The sequence below is a fragment of the Carya illinoinensis genome, chromosome 6 (assembly GCF_018687715.1).
Source record: "Carya illinoinensis cultivar Pawnee chromosome 6, C.illinoinensisPawnee_v1, whole genome shotgun sequence".
NCBI classification, from domain to species: Eukaryota; Viridiplantae; Streptophyta; class Magnoliopsida; order Fagales; family Juglandaceae; genus Carya; species Carya illinoinensis.
Genome location: NC_056757.1, coordinates 3,683,628 through 3,708,515, shown reverse-complemented (window position 1 = coordinate 3,708,515; position 24,888 = coordinate 3,683,628). Strand labels below are relative to the sequence as shown.

At 41.5% G+C, this 24,888-nt stretch overlaps 1 long non-coding RNA gene across 1 annotated transcript; it reads left to right on the top strand.

The window, feature by feature from the left end:
• The first annotated feature begins 11,651 nt into the window (after nucleotides 1-11,651).
• On the top strand, nucleotides 11,652-12,550 carry LOC122314189. The gene is made up of 2 exons (XR_006243639.1): nucleotides 11,652-11,898; nucleotides 12,042-12,550. It is a non-coding gene; the product is annotated as an uncharacterized LOC122314189 (long non-coding RNA).
• Nucleotides 12,551-24,888: the final 12,338 nt, after the last annotated feature.

Genomic DNA, 24,888 nt, shown 5'->3' with positions numbered 1-24,888 from the left:
CCTCTCCTAAGACCCATGGATTGTACTGAAAAGTTACTAACATGATAAAATCAAAGGGTAAAATATCTACTTGTGATTGCTACAAAACTTGTGGATTGGAGTTATTTTTTATCTACTAAATGAAAAATTAATAATTAGAAAGAAAAGAAAAAAATGATGGGCAGGCTAGGTTTTGAGGATTTTAGAGGATATGAAGAAGATTTGCTGAAAGTGCAATTAGTGATTTTGAAAGCTAGATGCCAATGGAGAGGTTGCTTTTACCCTTAAAATTGAAAAATAAAAATCAGAATATTAAGATAAGAAGATTTTGACAAAAAGATAAATTATTATACTTCACTAATTTATTATTATCTAAATATATTTGTTAATTTTTTTGAAATTTTTATGTATTAAATTATTGATTAATCATTTGCTAGAATTTACATCTTTTTTCCTATGCATTAAATTATTAATTAAGATCATTTTTTATGAAAAATATATATTATTTTTTTAAAATAACTATTTTACCCAAGTAAACAACCGTGCTTTGACGTTGCTTTGTCCTAGTTATTAAGTATTTAACTAACGGATATTCTTTTACATTTTCCTCGAGTCTATGATCAACGGTTAAGGTGGGAACAGTGCCACCCAGAGCATCTAAAATACATCGGCAGTCTCCTACAGATGCAACTGTCACGGTCCAACCATCAACTATTACAAATGTAGCTGTGGTTCCAGATGTTTCTCCTAGAGAAAATGGGGTGAGGATAAGTGAATTAGTTCATCATTATGCCTAATAAATATGACTCGACTTGAAATAAATAGGAAAACAAAGTAGAGTCTCTTCAAAAGGTAAAAGCAAAAAAGAAAAGAAAGAGGCCAATTTCCATGCATCTGCTCTGGAATTCTTGTCAGTCTTCACAAACCAAGTAACCAACGCACACAGCAAAGCTAGAAGCCACTCCTCCCGACCAAGTTATAACATATTATTATTATTATTTTCATTAGATATGTTTTGAGGTAGTAATTTGTTTTGAATAGGATTTCTATACTGTTAAACTGGTTTATTTTATATTTCTGTTTGAGTTTCAGAGTGAGTAGTTTATTTGAACTAATTTTCAACTCAAAACACTTCAAAACTCTTATCCTCTCAGAATTTCTTTCCTCATGGTAGTAGTTTCCCAAAGTCTAGTTGAACTCAAACCTCTCGAGATTACTCACGATATCTCCCTCCCCCTCATCTATAAAACTCACCTGAGACCTTTAGAAATAAACCCAAGAAATCTCTTTTACACAGTGAAAGAAACCACTTCACAACAAGCCCCTCGTTGCAAACAGCACCGTCGAACCTTTCTCTTCATACTAGCCAAACCAAACTACCATCTCGCTAAAAACCACCACAAAGCATGCCAACGAGGACATCGAATCAACTCCCAGGCAAATCAGGAATTGTCGACCCGGCCAGTCGTTTTCCGTTAAACCCACACTTTTTAGCTTGTGTCACCGTGACTAGTTCTCAAATCCATCGCCACCCACAGTCTTCTTCTCCCTTGGTGAGTCCATCGCATGACCTTCCTCTCAAATGAACTCTTCGTATTTCATAGGTTAAATTCTTTAGCTTACTTTTGGTTTCTGCCTAGTGATTTAAATAATTTCAAAAAGACCCATCAACCCATGCACATGGCAATTTGCAGCCCATTATCCTTTGTCAAACTTTTGATGGCAAGTGTGAGCAAAATATCTTGTACATGTTTGACATCAAACCTTGGTAATTACAAATTTATCTTAATGCCCTTTTCCCTTAATGCCCTTGAAGACTTTTGTAAATCCTCCAGAAGGAATTTTTGGAGAAGTTACTTCTTTACCCTTAATTTACAACGTTGACTTATGTTTTAAGAATAAGAACAAATCTTCACAGCAGCCAATATTTCAGTGCAGCCATTGCACACATGACGTGTAGACCAGGTTCATTAACGCCACTGAATTAGTGACGTCGCGTTTCGTCTCTCATTCACCCATTGCCTCCTGTTAAGGACAGCACAGTCACTGCACCACTACAGCACCAGACGTCCAGTGCAATTACGTAAATCAGCAAACACGTCTTCACGCGTCCTCTGTACTGCATTTTTGTATAACAAACTCTTGTAACAAATTGCACCTTTCTCACATTAGAAGATTCTAGACTTTGTATAGCATACGCCTATAAATAGGCACTGTTTTATAATGCAAGAAATATACAGAAAAATACAAGGAAGATATTAATCTTCAACTTGGTATCAGAGAACCATAGGACCAACGTCCATGGCTGCTTCTCCTTCCTCCTCTCCTGTTCTTCCCTATCCAAATGTGTCCCATGTTATCTCAGTAAAGCTCACCCCAGAAAACTACCTCTTATGGAAGGCACAACTAGTCCCGTATCTTCGTGGGTAGCATCTCTACAAATATGTAGATGGTTCCTGCCCTCCTCCAAAACCCATACTCTCCGATTCTACCCCAAACACAGCCTATGACTCATGGCTTGAATATGACCAAATGGTCATGTCTGTTCTCATTTCGTCCCTCTCAGAAACTCTTATTGCCCAAGTAGTTGGTTGCAACACTGCTCGAGTCGTGTGGCTCTCGCTGGAGTCCTCTTTTTCATTTGTTTCTCAAGCTTGGGTCCTACAAACTCAGTATCAGCTAGCCTCCCTCAAAAAGGGTTCTGATTCCATTTCCACTTATTTTCGCAGAGCCAAAACTCTAGCTGATACCTTGGCAGCTGCAGGCCGACCACTACAGCCCTCTGATTTCGTACCATACCTGCTTGCTGGTCTTGGAAGTGACTATGATTCCATGGTATCATCAATCACTACCCGCATTGACCCTATATCACCTGAAGAACTACTCGGCCATCTCTTAGCTCATGAAGCTCGCATGCTTCGCCACTCGGACACTCAAGTTTTTCAAGGAGAAACTTCAGCCAATTTCACTGCAAAATCCCAAAATGCTCCAAGAGGCCGAGGTTACCGTGGAAATAGAAGTAATTCTCGTGGAAGAGGGACTGGCCGTTTCTACTCTCAACAAGGACGAGGTAACACTGGGAGCACTTTTTCTGCGTCCACTAATAATTCTGTGATCTGTCAGGTGTGCAACCGACATGGTCACTCTGCACTCAGCTGTTTTCAACGACTCATTCAAGCTTGCACAGCCTCACAACCAGCTGCAGCACATTTTTCTTCCAGCTATTCTCCCGATACAAACTGGTATTCGGATACTGCAGCTACAAATCACATCACCAGTGATTTAGCAAACTTGAATTTACATGCTTCTGAGTATCATGGTGATGAACAGCTGCGTGTTGGCGATGGGTCTCCTATACCCATATCTCACACTGGTTCTGCATCCCTTTCTTCCTCTACTTCTCAATTCCTTCTCAACAAAATACTCTGTGTTCCTTCATTTCAGAAAAATTTAATTTCAGTTCGGCAACTCTGTCTAGATAATAATGTCTCACTTGAATTTTTCTCTGATTCTTTTCTCATTAAGGACTGCAACTCGGGGACAATCCTCCTTCAAGGAACAACAAGTAACGGTCTCTACTCCTTTCCGTTCTCGCCTCCATCAGCTCAGACCAGTTCACTTTCAGTTCCTCTTTGGCATTCTCGACTTGGCCATACATCCATCAAGCTCGTTAAATCAATACTCAGTCAACATCACCTCCCATATGATCCTTCTCTAGTACCTGCGTTCTGTGATGCATGTGCAATGGCGAAATCTCATCGAGTCCCAGCTCACACACGGATACATCGCTCCACAGCACCGTTTCAGCTTATTTTCTCAGATTTATGGGGTCCTTCCCCACATGTATCCCATGATGGCTTTAAGTTTTACATTAGCTTTGTTGATGACTTTTCCCGATACACATGGTTGTTTCCTCTTAAAACTAAGTCTCAAGCTTTTGATACGTTTGTCAAATTTAAAGCTCATGTCGAACTTCAATTTCACACCAAAATAAAACAATTTCAGTCGGACTGGGGGGGCGAGTTTAGACCATTTTCTGAGTTTTTAGCTTCATGCGGCATTAAACATCGAGTTACATGCCCACATACACACACTCAAAACGGTGTTGTTGAGAGAAAATATCGTCACATCGTCGACACCGGATTAGCGCTTCTAGCTCATGCCTTCCTTCCACTCACGTTTTGGAATCATGCCTTCACCCATGCCGTGTATCTAATTAATCTATTACCTTCATCCTCTCTCAATAATTCCTCTCCTCACTTTCTTTTATATAAAACTCAACCTGATTACACTGGTCTACGTGTCTTTGGTGCTGAATGTTGGCCTTTAACCTTGGCATACAATGCAAATAAATTTGCTTTTCGATCAGTCCCATGTGTTTTCCTTGGTCTTAGTTCCTGTCACAAAGGCTTTATATGCTATAATCTTAAGTTGGGCCGAGTATATATCTCCAAGGATGTTAAGTTTAATGAGTCAAGGTTTCCCTTTGCCCATAATCAAAAACCAAACTCTACTCCTTTTACCACGCATGTTGCTCTACCAATTTTTCCAAAATCCATTTCCCCGCCACCACTGCCTACCTCTATTCTGGGCTCGCCACCATCTTCCTCGCCCATTTCTAATTCTCCATCTCCGTTGCCACCGTCGCCAACTCCTTCGTCTTCCTCTCCCTCTCCAGTGCAATCGTTACCGAGCTCCTCTTTGCTTGATACTCAGCAGCATGCACACTCAATGTTAACTAGATCACGTACCAATACATCCCGACCTCGACAGTTCACAGATGGCACTATCAAATGGCCTCCTCCCCGTGCACATGTCTCTGCCATGAACTATGTTCCTGAAACTCCATTTTGCTTTACAGTTGCACAGAAACACCAAGAATGGCGTGAAGCAATGGCAAGTGAATTTAACGCACTTCTAGCAAACTAGACGTGGTCTCTCATCCCTGCTTCTCATGCCACCAATACAGTAACCTGCAAATGGGTTTTCCGAACCAAACGGTTCGCTGACGGCTCCATTGAACGGCGAAAGGCTTGACTGGTTGCAAAAGGATATCTTCAACAACCCGGCATCAATTTTGAAGAAACCTTCAGCCCAGTCGTTAAAGCCACGACAGTTCGTCTAGTACTTGCTTTGGCAGTCTCAAAACACTGGCCTATACGGCAATTCGACGTGCAGAATGCGTTTCTGCATGGACCACTTCAAGAAACTGTTTTCATGTCTCAGCCCCCTGGATTCACTAATCCACAATTTCCATCTCATGTATGCAGGTTACACAAAGCCATTTATGGCCTTCGACAATCCCCACGAGCCTGGTACTCAAAATTAAGCAGTCGCCTCGTGGACCTCGGTTTTACAATTTCTGCAGCCGATCCTTCTTTATTTGTCCGAGAGGATGCTTCTTCTACACTGTTTGTCTTGGTCTATGTAGATGACCTCCTGATCACAGGGTCCTCTACCAAGTGTATCTCTGATCTTGTTGCAGCACTACGAATTGATTTCCCAATCACCGACCTCGGCAACTTGAAATTCTTTCTAGGAATTGAAGCAACGTTCAACTCTGAAGGCCTACTTCTCACCCAGCAGAAGTATATCAATGACTTGCTTTACAAGACCAACATGCACTTAGCAAAACCTGTAAAAACGCCAATGGCCACCTCTGATAAATTGAGTGCATTTACAGGAAATTTATTTGAAGATCCCACTTTATACCAAAGCACCGTTGGCTCCTTGCAGTACTTATCTTTCACACGGCCCGATCTCGCTTTCGCTGTTAGCAAGGTCTGCCAATTCATGCATGCCCCTCGCCTACCTCACTGGGCAGCAGTTAAGCGTATCCTCCGATACCTTAAACACATGTCCACTCTTGGTCTTCACCTCTCTCCTTCCTCCTCGTTCAACATCACTACCTTTTCTGATGTCGATTGGGCAGGTTGCCCGGACGATAGAAAATCTACCAGTGGGTTTTGCATTTTCCTCGGCAACAATTTGGTCAGTTGGTCTTCAAAGAAGCAGCCCACTATCGCCAAATCATCCACAGAGGCCGAGTTTAAAGCAGTTGCCAATGCTACTGCAGAAGTCATCTGGTTGCAGCACCTGTGCAGAGACATTGGCGTAAAACATACCAGCGTTCCTCTACTCTATTGTGACAATTTGGGTGCCACCTACCTTTCCTCTAACCCGGTCTTTCATGCACGGACAAAGCACGTCGAAATCGATTTTCACTTTGTCCGAAATCGAGTCCTCAACAAGTCATTGCAAGTGGCCTTTATTTCTGGTAAGGACCAACTTGCCGACGTACTTACCAAACCCCTCTCAGCAGCACGCTTCCAGCAGCTATCTTCAAGTCTACGTTTACATAATGTGCAGCTTGACTTGAGGGGAGATGTTAAGGATAGCACAGTCACCGCACCACTACAGCACCAGACGTCCAGTGCAATTACGTAAATCAGCAAACACGTCTTCACGCGTCCTCTGTACTGCATCTTTGTATAACAAACTCTTGTAACAAATTGCACCTTTCTCACATTAGAAGATTCTAGACTTTGTATAGCATACGCCTATAAATAGGCACTGTTTTATAATGCAAGAAATATACAGAAAAATACAAGGAAGATATTAATCTTCAACTCCTCCCCAACCCCAAGCCATCCCGTTCTGTCTCTCAGAGCTCGCGCGCCTCATTCAGCCATCGCCCCCCCCCCCCCCCCCCCCAAAAAAAAAAAAAAAACCCCAAGCCCTCAAAGCCCTAACCTCAACCATCGAAGCCAAGCACAACCCTCCCAAGGAGATTAGACCCTAAGCCCTCGGTTCATCAATTCACCAAGGAAGCCCTCAGTCCACCAACACGAAGCTGCCCTTAGTCCACCAAAGCAGTTAGATCTACGGGAGGGTAATGTATTGTTTCTTCTAAATAATTTTTTATTCTAGGGTTTAGCATTACTTTTTTCCTCTCCGTTTACTCCATCTCTTTTTTCTCTCTGTATTTGCTAGAAACTAATGGTACCCTTATCCAAATGTTGCCTCTCATGGCCTTGTGCAAACCTCTCTCTCGGCAGCTCTAAACTAACCCCACCAGTTTCTTACTTGTACATGCTTAAAGACTAAGCCCTCCCTGTCAGGAAGTATAAGTATAAGGTATCGAGTGCTTAACATTTGCATTTTTTTTCAAATCAGAGTGATTTTTTTTAATTGACGAAAGTGGAGTGAGACTCTGAAGTTTTTTGTCACATATGAATATAGTATCATTTGCTTGCATTTGCTTTTCCATTTTTTGAAAATGAGAAGAATAATCGAGTTCGTGATCTTTTGATTTTTTTCATAACCTGCTTATTTGATTTACCAGATTTGAGTATAATGGTTGCTTATGATTTTTTCCCACCTTCCCTTCACATCACATCAATACTCTCATTCTCTTTATTCGTTTAGAATAGAAGAATGACTGTGAACCTTAAATTGGAAGATTGTTTACTCCATAGTATAATTTCCTTCCTAGTAGTCTATTTTCTCAATCTTAATAGTAAGTAGGTTGAAATTCAAAAAAATGATTGCAATGGACCACACTGTTGCCCAGAACTCCTTTCATTTTGAAGAGACTCTTCCTCTGAAATTCTTGCCCAATCATGAGTTAAATGCATTGGAATCCTTCTACAGCTATCGATATCATGTTAATAAGGGTACTGTAATGTTGAAAATCATCTCAGAGATTGAAGGCAATTGATTTACAAAACGCTTGCCTCACATCTAGTGGTTTTTACTATCATTCTCATAAACATTTTTAAGTCTATAATATAGAGAATAGAGAAGGCTTCCCTCCAGCAATTGAATCTTCCCAAGGCAGCAATTGATCTTGTGTGGAAGCTAGGTAAAAATTATTGCTTCTTGTTTGTTTAGGCTACTTATTTTTTGCTTCCTTGTGCGCTGGTTTTTGCTCCTTGTTGTATGAATTTTTGAGTAATTTATGGGTTGTTCAAATGATTTTGTAGTTGGGTTCAAATGATTTAGGCTAGAAAACTATATATTCTTATTATATACACATCATGCTTAAATGTATACCACATTTTCTTTTAAAAAATAAAATTGTGAAAGATATGGAGTTAAATGGTAAAAGACAAGTTTTGATAGAAGGTGAAGTTCTTGTGTAGGCCTTAGATTTTTGTCTATTTTCTATGTTTAATTTATGTGAATACAGACACAAAATATGATTTTAGATTTTGAATATGTATAGCCACACTCTCTTGCTTGAGTTGCTAATCATGGGCTAGAGAAGTTAAAATATAAAACTTTACATTGTTGTGAAGGCTAACTTCACTGCATTGGATTTGTGTCTATTCTCTAAGTTGATTGATTTGAATGGTTCCAAAATATGAAGTTGAGTTTGAATATATATTTTCTCTTTCTTTTCCTTCAACACATAGAAAATAGAGAACTGAGAAGGGAGATTTCTCACCCCAGTTTTGAAATTATTATTGAAAGTGAAATCAGGTTCAAAAAGAGAAAGGGGGTTACCTTTTACAGCACTCTCTCATAGCACCTTCTCATCCTTTTTATTGAAGCTTTTCTTCTCTACCAACATTGAAAATTTTAAAATATAATGCCCACAAAGTAGAGAGATCTATTGAATGACCAATGGGCAGTTGGCATTGAGTGTAGAGTTCTCCTTACCTTTTTGATGTCAGTAAAAATACACTATAAACTTAAATTGAGTCTAGTCTTGGTTGGAGTCGAGGAATGGAGCAGATTTTCTCAATGAGTGCTTCTCATGCCTCAGATTTGCATAATTTTTCTAAGGGCTGATATAATTTGTCTTTGAATTAGTCTTTGGTTTTTCAGAATCATGCATGTGAATGGAATTTTTCTAAGGGCTGATATAATTTGTCTTTGAATATAGCTGGTGGAGGCATTTTTGAGCTTGCCTCTTTAATTAGCTTTTTTTGGACCTTTTAGACACTTGTGAATGGGATATGAGATACGGGTGACCCTTGATTGCTTTTTTTATTTCTTTATTTTCCCCATAAAGTCGGTTTTCAGTTCCAAAAGCATAATTGTCATATTTGAGTCGTCGGGGTTGGGTTTGGGAGACCCTGTTTTTTTTTTTCACACAAAAGGATGGCTTTTTTGCGATTTTTTCTTTAAGGGTTGCTGATCATCAGAGACTTGTGTGGGTGGGCTCAACCTTTTTGTTGTTTTTGATTTTGTCATTTGTTAAGATTGGGTGGCAGGACCCTATCACTCCTGTTGGGCTATCTAAGCTGGTGGAGGTCTCGGTAATGGGTGTTGTATTAATCAGCATATTTATGATTTATGGGCCACTTGATTTAGTACTTAAGGCTAACTGGGCTTGATCACTTCTAAATATACCTTGCAATATAAAATGAGAGAAATGGTAGTTGGGCACACTCTGAAGGGTTAAGTATTGGCGGGCCCTGTGTTTGATCTATTGTGCATTAAAGCCTTGCATTGTCGATTGGAGTTGTCTCCACTGAGAGCGATAAGGGGCCTTCTTCGTCTAACTCTCAGCTATTGAAGAGAGGGATCCCTCCAAATGCGACGCTTTTGTCAGAGCCTCGAGGGTATAATTTCCCCTAATGATAGGAGTTGCAATCTTGTCTTAGCTGATGATGGGATTGCATTAATAGTGAAATAATTTATTCACTCTGTTTTGTTTGGGTGGGGTTTATACCAACTGGATAATGCTTGGAGGGTTGAGGCTGTGTTACTATAGCTCTTTGCCTCGGATTGTCGAAAATGTGTTGTTATCCCTCTATGCTATGGGCTTCCGGCTTCATTGAGGTCTCCACGGGGATGTTTGGGGTATGCCCGAAAATTCATAGGCTCTTTTCATGGGTAAATTCTAACATTTGATGTTCTGGGTTACTCTACCTCTAGGTTTCAATTACCTCTTCCCCCAGTATCCCTGTCCACTTTTCATTTCGAGTAGAGTGTTGTTGATTCATCAATTGCAAAGTTTTTTTTATAGGAGTTGTACTTTGTGGTTTGTGGATGATTCAAATAGGTTTGAACTGTGACGTTGGTGGGTGCCAAGGGATGGTGGGGCATGGGTGTATTTCTACTTCTTAGCTCGGGATTAAATGGGTTGTAGGTAGGATTATCGGAGAATGATTCAAGTTGGAATTTTCAGCTCGCATCCATGGTCTGTATGATAGATCCATCGAGATTGATTTGTGGAATGTGCAAAATATTTGAGAGTGACCCAATCTGCCAAAAGCATAGCAGAAATCCGACAATCTTTCATATTGAAAGCCACCCACGTGTCAATGTTATAGAATCTGGAAAGAGTGAAACCTTACTGCAATGGATAGGTGATATCAATTTCCACTTTGATCCAGAAGAATTTCCTACATGTAATTCCAAATTCAGAGTCTTTTTCAATGTCAATTAGGTTACCTAGGGTCTTCCTAATTTGTGTAGCATTATCTTGTGTCATGTGGTCTAGTGAGAGGCTGTGGACTTGTATAGCTTGGTGGTTCAACTGAATCTCTTGCAGAGAGGAGCCAGGTGGCCATTGTTTGAGAATTAACAAGTGTCCTTTGAAATTCCGTAGGTGTGAGGATTGAAAGGTGAATAGAAAATAAAATTAGCTTCCAGGTCTTCAATTAGGAATCTTTGTAGGAAATTTCATGCAACTTTGATGCTTGCATAGATAGTAAATTTATTCAATGGGTGTACAACAACTAGACGCCCTACCAATGCAAGCTTTGATTTTTATTTTTTATTTTTTCACTTTTTCCATTACAGGTTCGAGCTTGAGGTCTTTTCAAGAGAGTACTTTGGTTTGCAAGATCAGAGAATCTATATTCATCATTGTAGTGGGTTTTAATGTTTGGTTAATTTTTTTGGAGGGTGAAAGGACAAACTCCGTTGAGGAGTGGGTTATCACTAGGCTATGTGGAGAGACTCTAGAGAGAGAGTGGAATCTACTATCTAACATTATTGGTGATAGATTTTGACGTTAACTTGGGTTGGAGGTTTATTTTTGACGAAGGATTATGGGGGAGAATTGGATGTCATTTGAAGAGAGATTCATGCCATCTTAATTGTAAGGACGCCATATATAATAAATAATAAATTAGTTTAACTTCAACACCGTTCATGGTTCACGAAGTCCTATATATAGTTTAACTTCAAAAACTAAATAACCCAAGTACTGTGAATATAAAATAAAAATATATATTTTTCCTTATAATTGTTTTTTTTTTTTTAAATTTTCAACTATACTTATTAATATGATATATTTTAAATGGTTATTATTTAAATAATAAATAAAATCATTTAAAATTTGTAACATTAATATATATTCGAGAACGGCATGCATCTTGTTGTACTTAAAATTTTTAGTAAAACGCTTTGGAACAGCCCAACTAGTAATGGGAGAAAAACAACCCTCCAATAACACAAAAACATGTTAGAAAGTGGGGAAAATACACAATACACAGACCCACACATGATTAAAACCCACAAATGAAAAAGGGAAAAGTTCCCCCCACTTCAGAAAGAGAAAATCTTTACATTGATATGTCTGATTTTTCTCAAAAAATAGCCTCCAATGATAATTTGCCACGTATATGATATGTCTGATTTTTCTCAAAAAATAGCCTCCAATGATAATATGCCATGTATACCTCATATTCAAACCATGGTGCGGTGCGGTTCATAGGAAAAAAAATTTCGAGCTTCTCCCCAAGCCTCAGCTGTCTCCACTTCTCTCTCTCTCTCTCTCTCTCTGTGAAACATTTTTGTATTTTTGACCTGGTCTGAGTTCTAAACTCTACTCTACTTCAACATGTGAAGTTCTTAACGGCCTTTTACTCCCCCTATTTTCAAAAAATTCCCTCCCAATCGACTCAAATTGGACGAAGCCCACAAAGAACTAGAAGTTCACCCAGTATAATCTCAAAGGTCTATCTCTCTCTCTCTCTCACACACACACACACACAATTTTCCTATTTTGTGGTGATTGTACACCTTCGTGTTGTTCTGATGGGTAATTCTTCTCTATTTCTATCTCTTATTGAGAGAGTGTATTATTTTCTCGTACGTAGATTCTGCTTTCAAATCGGTTTGTATAAGCTTTTTGCTTATTTTCTTCCATGGCGAAGTGGGTTGCGCTGGTTGAAGGGATTTTCTGGTCGAAGTGGGTTCGTCTGTCGTGAAGGCAATATCTTTTCTTTTTTGTTGGTGGGTCTGATCTGGAGCTTCTTCAATAGTGCCGGAGGTCATGCGGCTAAGTGGGTTGCACCAGTTTGAAGGAATTTTCTGGTCACAGTGGCTTTTCTATAGGTGGGTCCCCAAGGTTTCATCTCTTCCACTATGGTGTGATGTGGATCAAAATATTTCTATGTGCTTAGCTAAAGTGTCATTTGTTGGCACAAGTCATGTAATTAGCCAGCTATGGAAATCTCAGATTTAGGAATCCCTTCAATCAAGGGTCAAACATGATTATAGCCGTAGATATTGTATAGACGAAGAATAGCTTCCTAAAATAGTTTCTTGTATCTCTATATCTTGTACTCTATTTTATGGAATAAACACAAAAAAATTACGTTTGACATGGTATCAGAGCATGATCTTGGGTTCCCTGTTTCTTGATCAGGCAAGGGTCCAAATTGCTTGGCATCCATGGCTGACTCCACCGAAACGATCCTTGATAATCTAACATTGAAAATGACGGAGGTCTTGAGAAGGGCCCAGAGCTCTTCATCACCCATCACTGATTCCCCGATGGTTCCAATAAGCATCAGGTTGGATGGTTCCAACAATGGATTATGGTCCCAGGTTGTTGAGATGTACATCTCTAGAAAAGACAAACTGGGATATATCAACGAAGACTACCACCCATCACCAGAAACCGACCCATCATTTTGTAAGTGGCACACTGAGAATGCCATGGTGAAAATATGGTTGATCAACTCAATGGACTATTCCTTGGTCGTGAACTTTATTCACTACCCAACGGCTAAGCAGGTATGGGACCTGCTGCCACAACATACTTTGATGGAACTAACACATCGCAGGTATATGATCTCAGACATCATGTATCTTAGATGAAACAAGCAGGCAGATCTATAGAAAAATACTATAACGATCTACAAGGTTTGTGACGAGAGATCAATTTTCATCGTCTGAATCCAATGGAATGTGCAAAAGACATACAAAGCTACAACACAATTCTATAGGAGAAGCGAGTGTACATTTTTCTCGATGGACTAGATGACCGACTGGATCATGTCAAAGTGATGTTCAACAACTGAAACCTTTCCCTTCAATTGAGCAAACATATGCTCACGTTTGAATGGAAGATCTTCGGAAATCTGTGATGGTATCGGGAGTGGAGGTAGTGGCTAGTGGTGCTGTTATGGCCATCAAAGGTGGGAAATCAAGGTGCTGAAGTCTAGGACATTCTGACAATCCAAGGGTCATTCTGGTGGGAATAAGTACACTCACTGTGGGAGTATAAAAATACCCGGCACACCTGCTTCAAACTACATGGCTACCCAGACTGGTGGCATGAATGACAAGCCTGAAAGAAGCGAGATGCTCCTGCGATTGAAGACGTCATGGGTTGAGTAGCGGTGGCCATTGCTAACTCTCAACTGTCCCTTATTCCCAGGGCAGAACTTTCCACCTCAATCCTGGATCAAGGTAATTGTGGTCAACTTTTTTGTAGCTCTACTACTCAGAATCATGGCGCCTAGATTATCGACTTCGCGGCGATGAACCATATGACATTTGATCCAAATGACTTCTCTAACACAACTCAACCAAGGAAGACCTGCATTGCCAATGCCAATTGGGCAACTTACCTAGTCATAGGGGCTGGAACCGTGCCCCTGTCTCCCTCCCTATCTTTAGCTCACACGCTTCTTGTTCCATCTCTCTCCAATAAGTTGATGTATGTGAGTCAAGTTACTGAAGAGCTTAATTGTGTCGTAGTGATAGATATACTTTACTTTTTGTCTTCTTTAGGATGTTCTCCGCAAGGAGATTATTGGGCATGGTACTAAGAGGGGAGGACTGTATTACTTGGATGACTTCAGCCCAAGCAGAGCAAATCACATGCACCATCAAACAAGTTGCCAAGAACGACAGATTTGGCTATGGCATAGGTGCTTGGGCACCCATCATTTGGCTATCTCCGACATCTACTCCCAGCCTTATTTTCACATTTGCAGAATGTAGACTTTAAATGTGATACATGTATCAAGGCTAAAAGCCAACGAGTTTGTTATCCAGATAGCTTGAATAAAACTAATACTCCATTTGCTTTGATACACTCTGATGTGTGGGGACCATCCCTGATAACTACTTCCTCTGATTACCGTTGGTTTGTAATTTTTGTCGTCAATTGCACTCGAATGACATGGCTCTACCAGCTAAAAACCAAAGACAGAGTTTTCACCATTTTTCAAGCATTTCATGCCATGATTCAGACTCAATTCTCCTCCAAGATAAAAATTCTTCATTCCGATAATGGTGGCAAATTCATCAACCAAAGATTTCAGGCCTCTTTCCAACAACATGGTCTCCTCCATGAGACCTCATGTGCTCAGACAACACAACAAAATGGTGTCACCGAGAGAAAAAAATCGGCACATTCTGGAAACATTCCATGCTTTACTCGTTGGAGCAATGGTGCCGAGTTGCCATTGGGGGGATACTGTGGCTACTGCCGTGTACTTAATCAACCGTATGCCATCTAAAATTCTACACTTTAAAACCCCCTTACAAATCCTCTCTACTCATGTATCCCTACCTTCCATATTGATGCTTCCTCCTAGAATTTTCGGATGTGTTGCCTTTGTCCATCTCCACAAGAATCAACGTACCAAACTGGATCCATGTGCAGTTAGGTGCTTATTTTTGGGATATGGTTTACATAAAAAGGCTTCCGGTGCTATGATCCCACTACCAACCGAACCTAAATCACCATGGATGTTACTTTCCTTGAGTCCGAGAATTGTTATTCTTCACTGGTACCCAATTCTTCACTTTAGGGGGAGACTCAAGTGGAAGAGCCAAATTGGTTGATGGCTCCCACGGGTGAGCATGGAACTGGGAATATAGCAGTTGAACCGCACGATGTATCACTAGAAAATGAACATGCAGAATTGAGAAATGAAGAACCTGGAAATGAAGAGGCCGAAAATGGAGAACCAGAAAATACAAAGTCCCCTCACTCCTTAGTACCCGAAGACCCTCCTCCTCTTGAGAATGTCCCTGAGGTAAGTACTTCAACTGCACCTTTACATGCTAATGTCCTAGATTCTTCTACTGGTTATGTGTTCCCTTTCAGACATAATAATGGGAAACCACCGAATAGATACTCTCCAGATGAGGAAGAAAGAAAGTCCAAGTACCCAATTGCAAATTATGTGTCTACTCAAGGTCTGTCCAAGCCTCTCAAGACTTTCACTCAAACCCTATCCTCCTACCATATTCCCAGTAGTGTTAAGGAGGCGTTATCCGATCCAAAGTGGGCACAAGCAATGCAAGACAAACTAGAAGCCTTAAAGAAAAATAATACCTAGAAGTTGGTCCCATTACCGGATGGAAAAAAGATAGTGGGATGCAAATGGGTGTTCTCTATAAAATACAAGGCTGATGGATCAATCGACCGATACAAGGCAAGACTTGTGGTGAAGGGTTTTACTCAAACATATGGCGTAAACTATTTAGAAACCTTCTCACCAGTAGCCAAACTGAATACTTTTAGAGTCTTATTGTCTCTTGCAGCAAATTTGGACTGGCCACTACATCAACTCGACATGAAGAATGTTTTCCTTCATGATGACCTTGACGAGGAGGTGTACATGGATATTCCGTCAGGATATACAGAATCTGTTAAGACCAAAATTGTTTGTAAATTGGAGAGGGTATTGTATGGACAACAGTCATCGCGAGCTAGTTTGGCCTATTTAGTTTAGCTATGAGGAAGTATGGCTATCGCCAAAGTAACTCTGACCATAGTCTCTTCTTGAAACACCGACAAAGCAAGGTGACAGCATTAATAGTCTATGTGGATGATATGATAATTACATGGGATGATGCTGAGGAGATCTCGAGACTAAAAGAACAATTGTCTACTGAGTTTGAAATGAAGAACTTGGGAGGGCTTAAGTATTTTCTGGGGATAGAGGTGGCAAGGTTAGAAAGGGGCAATTTCTCTCTCAACAGAAATATGTACTAGACTTATTGACGGAAGTGGGATTACTAGAGTGCAAACTCGTGGATACGCCGATTGTGCATAACCATAGGCTTGGGGAATATTCAGACCAGGTGCCAACCAATAAGGTGAGGTATCAAAGACTAGTGGGGAAGCTCATTCACTTATCTCACACTCGCCTAGACATTGCTTACGCCATAAGTGTAGTAAGCAAATTTATGCATGGTCCGAGTGAAGACCATATGGGTGTCGTAATTCGAATCCTCCACTATCTAAAGTCATCACCAGGAAAAGGACTAATGTTCTCCAAGAATGAACTTTTGAATATTGAAGGGTACACGGTTGCAGAATGGGCAAGAAATGTCTTGGATAGAAAGTCTAGCTCAGGCTACTTTACATTCGTGGGAGGAAACTTAGTTACATGGAGGAGTAAAAAGCAGAAGGTAGTGGCATTGTCCAGCCTGAAGCTAAGTTTGAGGCATGGCAAAAGGATTGTGAGAACTTCTTTGGCTTAGAAGTTTGCTAACAGAGGTCGGTTTTCCTCCTAGTTCTGCAATGAATTTATTCTGTGATAATAAGGCTGCCATCGACATATCTCACAACACAATTCAACACGATCGCACCAAGCATGTGGAGGTGGATCGACATTTCATCAAATAGAACCTAGAAGAGAAGATCATTCAATTTCCTTTCGTTAAGTCTAAAGATCAATTGGCTGACATCCTTACCAAGGCAGTTTCCAGTAGAAGCTTCTATGACTCACTTGACAAGTTAAGCGTAGAGATATCTACACACCAACTTGAGGGGGAGTGTTGGCGCGAGTCATGTAATTCGCCAGCTATAGAAATCTTAGATTTAGGAGTCCCTTCAATCAAGGGTTAAACATGATTATAGTTGTAGATATTGTATAGATGAAGAATAGCTTCCTAAAATAGTTTCTTGTATCTCAACATCTTGTACTCTGTTTTATGGAATAAACACAAAGAAAAATTACTTTTGACATCATCTCTTTATTAGCTTCCGAGAAACCCATTATATAGGATCCACCGTTTCAAAGAGGAACTCAATTTGGACCCTCTCTTGCTTGTCCCTTCACCTTCTTTCTTCTCCACCAACCTCCCTACATAGGCCTCCTCGTTGGCCTGCTACACCTTCTATCTTACTTCTCACTCGCATCAGTCAAACCCGAGACATCATACTGAGCAAATATGGGAGAAGCAACATCGGGTGGTAAAGGATCTTCATTCTCATAAGCAAGTGAAATTTTAAAATTTTTGTTGTGGATAATAGACCTGAACATCTGTTATACGGGCCACCCCAATTATAATAGCAAAATTAGAGGAACATGTGTTGTTGAACTATCTTTCAATTTTCAACATCTGTTACAGCATAGATAAAATTGCTTTGCAATTTACCTTACTGTGGAGTTTCTTCATTCGTTGAACAATTAAATTGCTTACTGCTCTCATCATTAAAAAAATCAGGTCCATCTAACACAAAAACAAAATTGTAGGAAGAACCATCAACCAATGCTTATGATTTAGTTTGATTCCATCACTTAGATTCACAGCATGCAGTGTCGTACAAATTGAAGGGAGTCACTTGGCCTGTGTGACCGAAATATGATATTAGGTAATACCCACAACCAACGAAATCAAAACATAACAGCGAAAGTGTTGTGAAAAACGATGACAATGAATTGAAAAATAACACCGAATGAGAAAACGATCACACACGCAATCACACACGACACAAGATGTACGTGGTTCGGCAAATTGCCTACGTCCACGGGAGCTGCAGAGGATTTTTATTATTGAGGAATCACACTACAAGATGGGTCACAACACTGTTCATCCACAGTGTTTTCGTGGCTGCTCTGTTACAGACTTAAGAGGCAAAAATCATATTTATAGTTCAAACGGCGGAATCCCTAAATCGTATGTTCGCTCGAGCGGCGTGTCGAGCGCGCGTCGAGCGAACTTCCCTTCCGCATCCCGCTCGAGCCCACTGTCGAGCTGACGTCGAGGGTTCGACTCTGCCTGATTTCGCTCGAGCGGCCAATGCCTCCGCTCGAGCGAACTCCTCCTGCTCGAGCTCACTGTCGAGCCAACATCGAGCGTTCGACTCTACCTGACTTCGCTCGAGCGGCCAATGCCTCCGCTCGAGCGGTGTGAACCAGACTCCACATTACTCAACAATTCTCCCACTTGGAGACTGGTACACTCGCTGTATCACCGTCTTTCTCAAACATGATATCCTCCACCTCTGCAACTCACTGCTCCTGTCTTCATTCTAGAAGACCAACTGAAGTTGCGCACAACTTCAGTTTCTCAAGCGTAACACCCTTTGTCAACATATCAGCAGGGTTCTTGCTTCCACATATCTTCTCAAGTAACAACTGTCCGTCATCTAACAATGACCGTATGAAGTGATACCTGATCTGAATGTGCTTGGTCCTGGAATGGAATGCTGGATTCTTGGCAAGGAATATGGCACTCTGACTGTTACTGTAGAGAGTGCCTTTCTGATTCTTCTTACCCAATTCTTCCAAGAAGCCTTGTAGCCATACCATCTCCTTTGCAGCCTCTGACACTGCAATATACTCAGCTTCTGTTGTAGACAAAGAAACTGTTTTCTGTAAATTAGAACCCCATGACACTGCAGTACCACCAAGTGTATAAACAAAGCCCGTGGTACTCTTTATGCTGTCAATATCTCCAGCTAAATCAGCGTCAACATAGCCCTGCACCTCCAAGCTCTCTCCAGAGAAACATAAACAGGTTTCTGAGGAACCCTTTAGGTACCTCAAAATCCACTTCACTGCTTCCCAATGTTGCTTTCCTGGGTTACTCATGTATCTACTCACAACTCCCACTGCATGGGCAATATCCGGTCTTGTACAAACCATAGCATACATAAGTGAACCAATGGCTGAGGCATAAGGAACCTTACTCATGTAATCTCGTTCCTCCTCTGACTCTGGTGACTGATTCTTGCTGAGTCTGAAGTGACTTCCCAAGGGTGTGCCAACTGGTTTGGCCTTGTCCATATTGAACCTGCTGAGTACCTTTTTCACATACTCAGCCTGTGAGAGTCTCAACGTACCTCTGACTCTGTCTCTGACAATTCTCATGCCAAGGATTTGCTTTGCAGCTCCCAAATCCTTCATTGCAAAGTGCTCTGACATCTGCTTCTTCAGATTATTGATCTCATCAATACTAGCCCCTGCAATAAGCATGTCATCCACATACAACAGTAAAATAATGTAATAATTGCCAAAATGCCTGACATAGCAACAGTGATCTGCCTGACATCTAATATACCCTGCACTGTGCATAAAGCTGTCAAATTTCTTGTACCACTGTCTAGGAGCTTGCTTCAGGCCATACAAGCTCTTCTTCAGTCTGCAAACTGAACCTTCCTTTCCCTGTACCACAAACCCCTCAGGCTGGTGCATGTAGATGTCTTCTTCAAGGTCTCCATGAAGAAAAGCTGTCTTCACATCTAACTGCTCAAGAAATAGATCTTCAGTGGCAACCATAGCCAGTACTATCCTGATAGTTGTGATCTTTACCACAGGAGAAAAGATCTCAGAGTAGTCAATACCCTGCTTCTGCTGAAAGCCTTTTACAACAAGTCTAGCCTTGTACCTCTTACTGCCATCATGCTCAGTTTTCACCCGGTACACCCACTTGTTGTGTAATGCCTTCTTCCCTGATGGAAGTTCTGTCAACTCCCATGTCTGATTCCCTAGCAAGGAATCCATCTCGTCTTTCATGGCCAGCTCCCACTTGCTAGAATTCTCATCTTGCAAGGTTTCTTCATAACTCTGCGGTTCTCCACCATCTGTCAACAGAATATAATTCAAAGTAGGTGAGAAACGCTGTGGGGGACGTATAGTCCTAACTGACCTGCGAACTGCAACTGTAGGAGTAGACGGTTCTGAAACTGCCTGCGGAATAATAGGAATGGGTGTACTGGACCCACTCTCCCCGTCACTCTCATCTCTACACTGCACTGTGACCTCTGGTAGGTCATCCAATCCTACAAACTCGGACTCCTGAGGAGCTACTGCAGGAACTGTACTCGACTTATCCTTGTACATCATTTTCTCATTGAAAATCACATTCCTGCTTCTTATGATTTTCTGACCCTGATCATCCCAGAAACGATAGCCAAATGCCTCGTCTTCATAGCCAATGAAATAGCATTTCTTTGACTTAGCCTCAAGCTTACTGCGAGCATCAGAATCAACAAGCACATAAGAAAGACAACCAAAGGTTTTAAGGTGAGAAAACTTAACCTCTTTCCCGCTCCCAACCTCCTCAGGCAATCCACAATCCAGTGGAACTGATGGCCCTCTGTTTATCAAATAAACGGCAGTGCTGACTGCATCTGCCCAAAAAGTGGGTGGTAGTCCAGCGTGCAACCTCATGCTTCTAGCACGCTCATTAATGGTCCTGTTCATACGCTCAGCAACTCCATTTTGTTGTGGTGTCCCAGGAATGGTCTTCTCCATTCTGATACCCTGAGCTGCACAGTACTCCTTGAACCCGCCATCAACATACTCACCACCATTGTCAGACCTCAAACACTTCAGTTTCAAGCCTGTCTCTGTCTCAACCATGGCTTTCCAAATTTTGAAAACATCAAATACTTCAGATTTATGTTTCAAAAAATAAATCCATACCTTTCTACTATGGTCATCAATGAACGTAACATAGTAGCGAGAACCTCCAAGAGATGCAACTGGAGAAGGACCCCACACATCTGTGTGCACAAGATCAAGTCTTCCTGTCTTTGGCGTCCTGCCACTTTTCAAGAAGCTGACCTTCTTTTGCTTCCCCATAACACAACTCTCACACATACCGAGATCAACTGTCTTCAGTTCTGGTAGCTTGCCTCTAGACAGAAGTTCTGTCATGCCCTTCTGACTCATATGGCCAAGCCTACAATGCCACAAATCTGCTGTGCTCTCTGCAACGGTAGTAGCAATAGTGTCAATTAAACCAGTAGTCATATAAAGTGTACCAGTTTTCTTACCCCGAGCTAGTACCAATGCCCCTTTTGTGACCTTCCAGGTGCTATCTGAGAACACCACTGAATGACCACACTCATCAAGCTGCCCAACAGAAATGAGGTTCTTCTTCAACTCAGGAATGTGCCTGACCTTTTGCAAGGTCCATTTGTTCTTGCCAGGGAGTGCAATGTCAATGTCTCCCATCCCCACTACGTTCAAAGCCTCACCATCAGCCAAATATACCTTCCCAAAATCACCTGCAACATAATTCCTCATTAGTTCCCGGTGGGAAGATGTATGGAAGGAAGCCCCTGAATCCAGTATCCAGTCATCAACTGGACTATGAACTGCAAGCAATAGTGCATCCTGTACTTCTTCAGTTACCACATTAGCACTATCATTCTCCGTCTTCTTGGGGTTTTTGCAGTTTTTCTTTATGTGGCCAGCTTTGCCACAATTCCAGCAAGTTGCCTGCTGACCAGGTCTCGACTTGCTCTTGCCCCTATACTTTGATTTTGATCTTCCTCTGTTTGAATTCCTGTCATGTGATCTCCCTCGAGATTCAACATTCAGGGCTGAACTCAAACCCGAGGTCTCGCCTGAATCTTTCCTGCGCACCTCCTCAGCCAAAATCAAATCACGTATATCATCATATTTCAGTTTATTTTTACCAGCAGAATTACTAACAGCCATTCTCATGGCTTCCCAACTATTTGGCAATGAAGCCAATAGTATCAGTGCACGTATCTCATCATCAAATTCAATTTCAACAGACGACAATTGATTTGTGATAGTATTAAAATCATTCAGATGTTGTGCAACAGACGTACTATCTGCCATTTTCAAATTGAATAACTTTTTCATCAGATGTACCTTGTTATTCGCTGACGGCTTTTCATATATACCTGACAAAGCCGCCATGAGATCCGCCGTCGTCTTCTCCTTGATGACGTTGTGTGCAATGGATCTCGACAGGGTTAATCGAATAACCCCCAGAACCTGTCGATCCAACAGATTCCAACTAGCATCATCCATCTTTTTCGGTTGCTGCCCCAATAGTGGAAGATGGAGTTTCTTCCCATAGAGGTAGTCCTCTATCTGCATCCTCCAGTATCCAAAATCCGTGCCATCAAACTTCTCGATCCCCGATACCTTCAATTCATCTCCAGCCATCGTTTCTCCTCAGACCCGAACCTTGGCTCTTGATACCAATTGTTGTGAAAAACGATGACAATGAATTGAAAAATAACACCGAATGAGAAAACGATCACACACGCAATCACACATGACACAAGATGTACGTGGTTCGGCAAATTGCCTACGTCCACGGGAGCTGCAGAGGATTTTTATTATTGAGGAATCACACTACAAGATGGGTCACAACACTGTTCATCCACAGTGTTTTCGTGGCTGCTCTGTTACAGACTTAAGAGGCAAAAATCATATTTATAGTTCAAACGGCGGAATCCCTAAATCGTATGTTCGCTCGAGCGGCGTGTCGAGCGCGCGTCGAGCGAACTTCCCTTCCGCATCCCGCTCGAGCCCACTGTCGAGCTGACGTCGAGCGTTCGACTCTGCCTGATTTCGCTCGAGCAGCCAATGCCTCCGCTCGAGCGAACTCCTCCTGCTCGAGCTCACTGTCGAGCCAACATCGAGCGTTCGACTCTGCCTGACTTCGCTCGAGCGGCCAATGCCTCCGCTCGAGTGGTGTGAACCAGACTCCACATTACTCAACACGAAAGTTCTATATGCAGCGAAATTATTAATCGCGATAGTGAGAGAACGGGAGGGCTGTGAAAAACTCTCTTGGAGTCGAGCTTCGTTTGGGCCGGCTTGGGGGTTGAGCTCCGTCCAACACCTGGTTCAGGGGGTCGAGTCGTCGTCGAGGATGAGTGTGGGATCGAGATCTGAGTTTGAGTTAGGATGGAGTGGAAGAAGAAGAAAGTGATGGAGGCACGGGAAGGCTGTATGAGATGTTGATCGGGTGTAGGCAAATACAGAATATGTAAAATAGAAGTTTTACGTGGAGGACTTCTATTAGAGGGATGTTTATTGACGAAGAATAGTCGGACCGGCCTCCATGTTTTCTCAAATTTTTAACAGTTCTTCTACGGACAAGGAAGTTGGCGCACGAAATGCGCAGGAACTAGTTATTCTGCCACGTCATGTGAACTAAAAAAAAAAAAAGGAAAGATGAAATTGCCCGTGAATTGAACTGGGAGCAGATGTGTTTGTCGTTCCCTACCTGTAGAAGACCTGCAACGATTTCCTTCCCAATAACAATGAGGTCTATATCTGTAGTCTTGCGAAGGCTATCTAGCGTATCTTGTTTGAATGAAAAAGCTCCCATGACTGGTTGTTAGCCGCAAGGTAAAACTTCCACACAGCCTGAGGGTCGGTGAAGTTAACGAGTATCCTTTGTTACACCCAGTGATGTATAAGTTATTTTTGTTTCTCAATATATACTCAAAGAGCACAAATATTGCATATAGAACTAATTGGAAGTGGGTGTGGGGAATCAGCTCGAGTTGAGGGTCGCATATGCACTAGAGAAGGAAATTAAGCTGAATGAACAATAAATTCCTGAAGTCTATAGGCAAATATACGAAATTAAAAGCGGACACACTTTGTTCTTCAGTCTCCACTTTTTCATTCTTCAACTTGCAATACTCGTCTAGAAATTCCACCAACATCTTACGTCTGACAGATCATGTAACATGTACACAAGAAGAAATAAGGAAAATAATGAAGCTAATCACAGAAGGCAAACATGAAGAGAGAAAATAAAGATAATGGACAACCCAACCAACACAGATCAAAGGATTGAACCAATTTGTCAAAAAAAATGGCTGAGATCCACACCTATTCGTAAATAAATTGAACTAAATTGTAAAAGGGGGGATCAAGAAAATCTTTAATCAACCAAATACATCATTCCGGAAACGTCAAGCCCAAAAACTCATAGTTAGGTTTCCAAAAATTCAACTTATATGCAAAGAAGAGTCAACAAACAATAAACAAAGTCTCTCCCGTGTGTGTATATACGTGTATCGATAGAGGATGAATGGAATATTGTACGTGTATTTGCTTGGTATATTTCTTATCATAATGGTGGTTTTTCCTACACCATAATGCACAGGCAGCATCGGAGAAGACTTTTTTCTTCTCATCTCGAGAACGAGAACGACCCCGAGTATTTAGAGGGTCGCGACGCAGAGGAGGGAGGGAGCTGGCTCTCGATTTCTCGGTTAGAGTTTCTGGGTTCATAAACCCATCTTGGGTGGACAGTGAGAATGGAGGAAGGGAATGCAGAGGCTAGGTTTCAGATTCCCATATCGGTGGGGAATAACCAGAGATGGAGGAGGGAGATGGAGGAGAGTGAGTTGCGCGTTGAATGGAGGAGGGACTTCGAATGGATGGGTTCGTGGGAAACGCACCGTTTCATTTCCACATAGACGTTCCTGCGCGATCCCTGCGCGAAGTCTCCTGCAGATAGCGTTTTCCAATTTCAGTTTTAATGGTCAGTCTTTTGAGTTCAGCGAGTCACTCAATTCAATGCCGAGGTTATGCATACCAACTTAGGTGACCTCTTACGTATTTTCCTCTCATTCTTTCGTTTTCTTTAATTTCATGGAAAACAAATAGTCAATGTAAAACATTCCTGTTTGACTAGTTCTTACAAATTAATCATGTCCCTGCATGCATG